This window comes from Drosophila persimilis, unplaced genomic scaffold (assembly GCF_003286085.1).
Source record: "Drosophila persimilis strain 14011-0111.01,24,50 unplaced genomic scaffold, DperRS2 tig00000431-arrow-pilon, whole genome shotgun sequence".
Lineage (NCBI taxonomy): Eukaryota > Metazoa > Arthropoda > Insecta > Diptera > Drosophilidae > Drosophila > Drosophila persimilis.
Genome location: NW_020825312.1, coordinates 1,409,394 through 1,415,393, shown reverse-complemented (window position 1 = coordinate 1,415,393; position 6,000 = coordinate 1,409,394).

Genomic DNA, 6,000 nt, shown 5'->3' with positions numbered 1-6,000 from the left:
TTTTTTGTTTTTTCTCCAGCCATGAGCCCCTAAAATGGCGTCCGTAAAATTGGCCAAATATTTTATATAGTTTTTTCTACTAATTGGAAAGATCTAAATGGATATGGGGTTAACTGGAAATTGCCAATATTTGCGATAGCCAAAACTTTACCAGAAACTCGATGGATCTATGTAGTCATCAAAAAGGATTTACTCTAAATTTATATTTTGAAAGGAGGAACTCGTGATTAATAATCTATCTATTTCGTATAGCACTAAAGTTCTCTAAGAGTTGTCCTATATAAGAAGCAAGTAAATAAGACGTAATCCATTGGCCATCCATTAATGTTGGCTAAAAATATATTTTTTTCCAATCAAATACTTGTTGGAATTGGTTTTGTTCGCAATCTAAACTGGAATGAATTAAACTAAAGTCATCTTACATGTGTAAGATATCTGAGGTACAATTGCTATGCGGTCCATTACTCAAGATTGAGTACACGTAAAAGAAAAGAATGTTCTCTATTTTGCATTTGCCTTAAGGAATATCTAAAGTTTAATTATCGAAATGGAAACATTCAAGATAATCTAAATAATATTTTTTTCAGATATATATATTTTAGATATTTCGATCGATTCATCGAAATTGATTGTGGAAAGAAAGGGAACTGCTGCAATATCTTTTGAAAATAGTATCTTTTGGATCTGAAACTGTTATTTCAGGGATATATGGAATAATTTCATTTGCAAAGTTTTATTTTGCCATAAAAGAGCAACAGCCGCTGCCACCCCCTTCTGAAACTCAGCGACACACACCGCCTCTGGCGGCCATCTTTGAAAAAGTCTCTGCCGTCAATAGAAACACACACATACACACACATGCACAAACATGCCTCAGGCCAGAAGCTCTCATGCACGCACACATACAATTCCTTAAAATCTCGCACACGCACACAAAAAGGGCTTTGAATTTAAACAAAACACAAGATGAAAAGGACATCGGGCTCTGGATTTGTTTAAACAATTTCACAAAACATATTTCAGCCAATGGTTTCAACGATTTGTGCCAATTTCGATAATTCCGCAAGAAAACCTTACCAAAAGAACTGTGTCGCCAATTTTTGTATGAATGAAATTTTGTTTTGTTCATAATTCTTGGTAGACTTTTTTGATTTTCTTTGAGCATTAATATTTGTATAATTTTGATTTTTTGTGGAACTTTTAAACGTTTTTGATACAAAAAAAAAATTAAAATAAACGAAAACAGAAAGGCGTGTTTGATTTTCATAAATTTGTCGGCGTTTTACACTTTTTTTGCTCTCCATGCGGCGTCTGCTTTGGGTTCGCTTTCGCTCTCTTTCTCTCTCTCATCTCCTATTGCTCTCTCTTTGCCAGTTTTTTACACTTTAAAATTTCAAATGCGCAAAATCCAAAAAAAAAGTTTTATGTAGCACATCGGTTTGTGTTTGATTTTGCCGCGCACTTTTTGAACTTGGTATTTTCTTAGGTCGCAACAAAAAAAATTTTAAAGACAGTTTTCTTAGCTTTCCGGGTACCCGGAGCAGTTGCTTATCCGGCCACGCACTTTCCACGACTAATTCCCCAGTCGAATGCGTCGAAAAGAATTTTTTAAAATTTCATAGCGGCTGCTGCGAAAAAAGTTCGGAGCGATCGCTCTCGCCTCTTTTTTTTAGAGTTTTACAAAGGGGTGAAACGTAATTTGCTTTATAAAATGGGAATAGGCCGGGAGGACTGGACGAAGGAAAGGAAGCAGCACAGCATCATCCCCTTGGATGGCAGTTGGGAACCCTTAAAAAACGGGTTGCCCTGGCCCTCTGCCTATTGTGCGGTAGACTCTGTTTGCTTGTATGTGTCCGTGTGTGTGCGCCTGTGTGTGCCTGCAAATTGTTCAAATACAATCTCACATTATCATCATCCAAATCCTCATCATGATCTCCGTTTGCGTCATCATGAGGTTGTCCTAGCACAATAATCCCAGACATCAGAACTCACAACTCTGATTTCTGATCCGCACCACTCTTTGTCTGTCTGTCTCTCTCTCTCTCTCTCTCTCCTTCTCATGATATGGCCATCGCTCCATCTCTGTTCATCTTATGTTTCGCGTTTGTTTTTTAGAAATCTTCGTTTGGCGCGCTTTTTGTGTTTGCCTTGATTCCTTGCCGTTTCCTTGCCTTTCCCTCTGTTTCCCTTCTGAAAGGACATTCGACGTCTTTAAGGTCTGGATTCTCTCTCTGTTTATTCCTTTGGCTGTTATACATTTTTTTTCGTTCTCCTCATTCATTTGCATTTATTAAAATTATTTGCATGACATTTTACAAAGAAAGGTTCGTAAGCAAATGCGAGTAAATAGGAAAACATTTAGCGATGTAGTAGATATGGAAGTATAAATTATAGAGATAAATATGCGAAATATGTTATATTCTTAAGCACAAATACGAGGATTATTATGGGATATATCGGAAATTACATGCATATCATTATGGCAATCAAAGAAACATTCAAATACAAATTATTGGTAAGAAAAACTTTTGTGTAACACATCTTTCTTCAATATCACATAGTATGATATTCTTTCAAAGCACAAATTCCACGTTTTTTGTCCTTTAAAAACGTACTTAAATAATCCAGTTCTAACAACAAAAAATGATTTGTTTTACTTACTGTAGTCTCCTTCCAGAGTGAGTCCAGAGTCCATCATCGAATTATCCAAATGCATATTTCATCAATTTGCACATTTTGTACAATTTTCCAGATATTTTGTTTTGCTCAAATTATCCATCCGATATCTAGGGAATACCTTCAGTTTGAGTGTCAACAAAATGTGTTTATAATAATTTTAGAAATTTCTGCAATGATCCCCCAGAGCGCAAATAATCTTCAACGATGATGCAGCAACATATCGTTACCTGATCTTTGCTCTCGAAGGTGAATGAACTGTAGGAAATATGGGAAAAATGTCAGGGGCCAGGTAAAAAACGGATATTCCTCCCCTTTGCAAGACGCCTTGTTAGAGCGAAAAAAAAGGCGAAGATTCTTTTTAGAGGATTTTGTCCCTTCTTTTGTCAACCTCTAAAAAGGTAAGCGCAAGATAGGGAGATAGGGGAGACGCAGACAAATGAACGCGCAAGATGCGCAACTAATTTGAGACTTTGAAGGAGGGATAAATGAATTGGGAGCAGAGCAACCCCTAATTTGCATGGGGTCCTAGGTTTTCGGTCCTCGTCCTCAAGAACCTACCATAGTCATACATCATCTACGAGTATCATCTGCTCCCCATGCAGAGGCTCGCTCTCTCTCACACACACACTCAATCAAGCAATTTTTCTATCTGTTTGAGGAGAGTGCATTAAGTTCAGATTCCGTTTTCCGATCATTGCACAATCACGCTCCTCATCATCTAGCCTTTTGCACATTGAACCCAAACCCGAAATGGTCTCTTCTTTCTTTCACTTTTTGTAGTTTTTTTTTTTTTTTGCTTTTTTAATTACAAACAAGGGTAGGGTAGGGCAAAAAAAGGGAGTTTTTTGGGCAAAAATAGAAAATATTTGCACGGATATCCCAGCAATTACTTACGGTTTTTTGAACAGTTCCCCTATCCCTCTGTCTCTTTGTCACTCCGGAAAAAGGGGATGGGATGGGAAGGGGTTCTGCGGCAGCGAGCTCAAGCCCCCTTTTGGTGGCTAAACTTTCCATGGTCTCCGTAATGTTAGATAGCTAATTTCCAGTCCTGCCCGCATAAAAGTTTTACTCTTTTGTGATCTCCAACCAATCAACACCTACACACCGCCGCTCGGAGTCGGCTCTCGAGTGGAGTCGCATCAAGTGGCGATCGACTTACAGGCAACAACGGGAACGGAGATCGGAAAACCGTAAAACCCCGAAGCAAGAAGCAGCTGCGCGAAAAAAATCATTCAACCCGCTGCAAAAAAAATAAAATCAGGCAGAACCGAACAGCCTAAAAAATAAAGGGGGAAATTCAATGCCGTGAAAAGGGTAGACGGAGAGGAGAGAGAGGTCGTCTGATTGCATGAATGGGACTGAATGGTTGAAACGGGGACTGAGACTGCGAGAGTCGGGAGAGTTCTGTGTGCGTTATCCTTGCCCAACATCGCCAAGGGGGAACACAATGCGGCTGGCTCCTGCTGCATCATCATCGCAATCATCATCATCATCATCATCTGACAGCCAGCCCGGCGCGCAACTGCAGCGTCAGGATACTAGTTATAGGGTTGGGATTTGGGGTTTACGCGGAGTTCCTTTAAAAAATTTAATACAACGGACAAAAAACAAACTGCAATGGGTGTTAACGGCTGCTGCGGCTGCGGCTGCGCGCTGATCCTGTTGCCCAGCCTGCCTGATGCCATCACGATGATGACGGCGATGATGACTTCGCAGTAGATTGATCTTGTTGAAAATCAAAATAATGAAACCAACTTCCGTTCTGTTTTCTCTCTGTGAAATTTCCTTCCTTTCCTTTCCGTTTTGTTTTTTTATGAAATTTAATACGGTCTCTTAATACAATTTTCATATCGGAAAACCCGTTTCTGATGTTAATTACCAGTTTGGTATGCATTTGATTACCTATATCAGCAGCCTTTAATTGATTTAAAATTACTTGATGGATATTCTGAAAATGGTTTGTTCCCCTCCACTGATATTCAAAGCAATTCGATTTTCAATAACAATTTGTATAACCAAATTAGGGCTGTTTATGCTTATCTGCTTTATTTTATTATGATGCTGTTTATCAATGCCTGTTCTAAGAGTGTATCTCTAGCTGAACCTACGGAACGCCTGCCTTTATATTGAAGCATGAAGCTATGACATTTGTATTCCCGGTACTCGAAGACATTCGATTATATTATATTTGTGGTATATGTGGATATGCGTAACAGCCAGAAAAGGGCGTTTCGGACCCCATAAAGTGTATACATATATTCTTGATCAGCCCCAAAGCCGAGTCCATATAGCTGTAAGTTTGTGTGAGAAGAGAGAGAAACAGATGTAGCGGAATAAAAAACCATTGCAGAAAAATGGAAACAGATAAAGTATTTTAAAATTCGAGTAAAATAGGTCATTAGGTGAAAAGAGATAAACGGATTATTCTAGTTATGTTTTTTGCCATCTCTCCAGACAAGTGCTAGCAAAATTGAGAGATATCTCGGAGAGATTTTTTATTATCTATCTTGTTTATGTATCCTGACCAATGTATAATATTCTTTAATTTACCTAATATAAGGATATGTATTTGTGGGTTCTTTTCGGATTTTTTTATGACTCCTTTTGATGTACATATGATCAAAGAAAGGTTCTGGAACGATTACGTTGTGACAGCTCCAGAACGGTTCTTAATAGGTTATAATGGAACGTTCTTGTAAATGCACTATACTTTCTTAATGATGTGTTATATAATGCTATCAGGGAACACACTATTAATGGAAAAGGAAGCGTGTGTTACACAAGCACATTCAAATGCGCCTGGACTATAGGAGATGAAGCTAGTTTAATCGGGTCGGAACCTGAATCTACATTCTTATTCGAATTACATGAAATCTACATACGTTCTCCATGCACTTGACATTAATTCTACATGCTCATTTCTACCAAACACAGTGGCGCCTTGCGTGTATTTTTGGCGTGTTGCTAAACAATGTAGCGCCAACTTAACATTTCCTAGCCGATTCACCAACCTGTCCTCTAGAACAATTAAAGCTGGCTGCTATGCAAACTACAGCTGGCTGCTATGAAAACGCATGCGCATATTCAAGCCCATCTAAAATCTTGAGATCAGGTAAGCGTTATTGGTCCTCTTTGATTCTCTTTCTTTAATGAATGCATTTTAATAATTCGTAGCTTGCTTTGTTGGGAATAATGCCACCAAAGAACTAAAGTCTAAAAATAGGACCATACTCTACATTTGTGAGCCGCGGCCTTTGCCGTTGTGAACATCAGTCTCTTTTTCTCCATACTCACAACAACATCAGCAGTTTTATCTCGCTC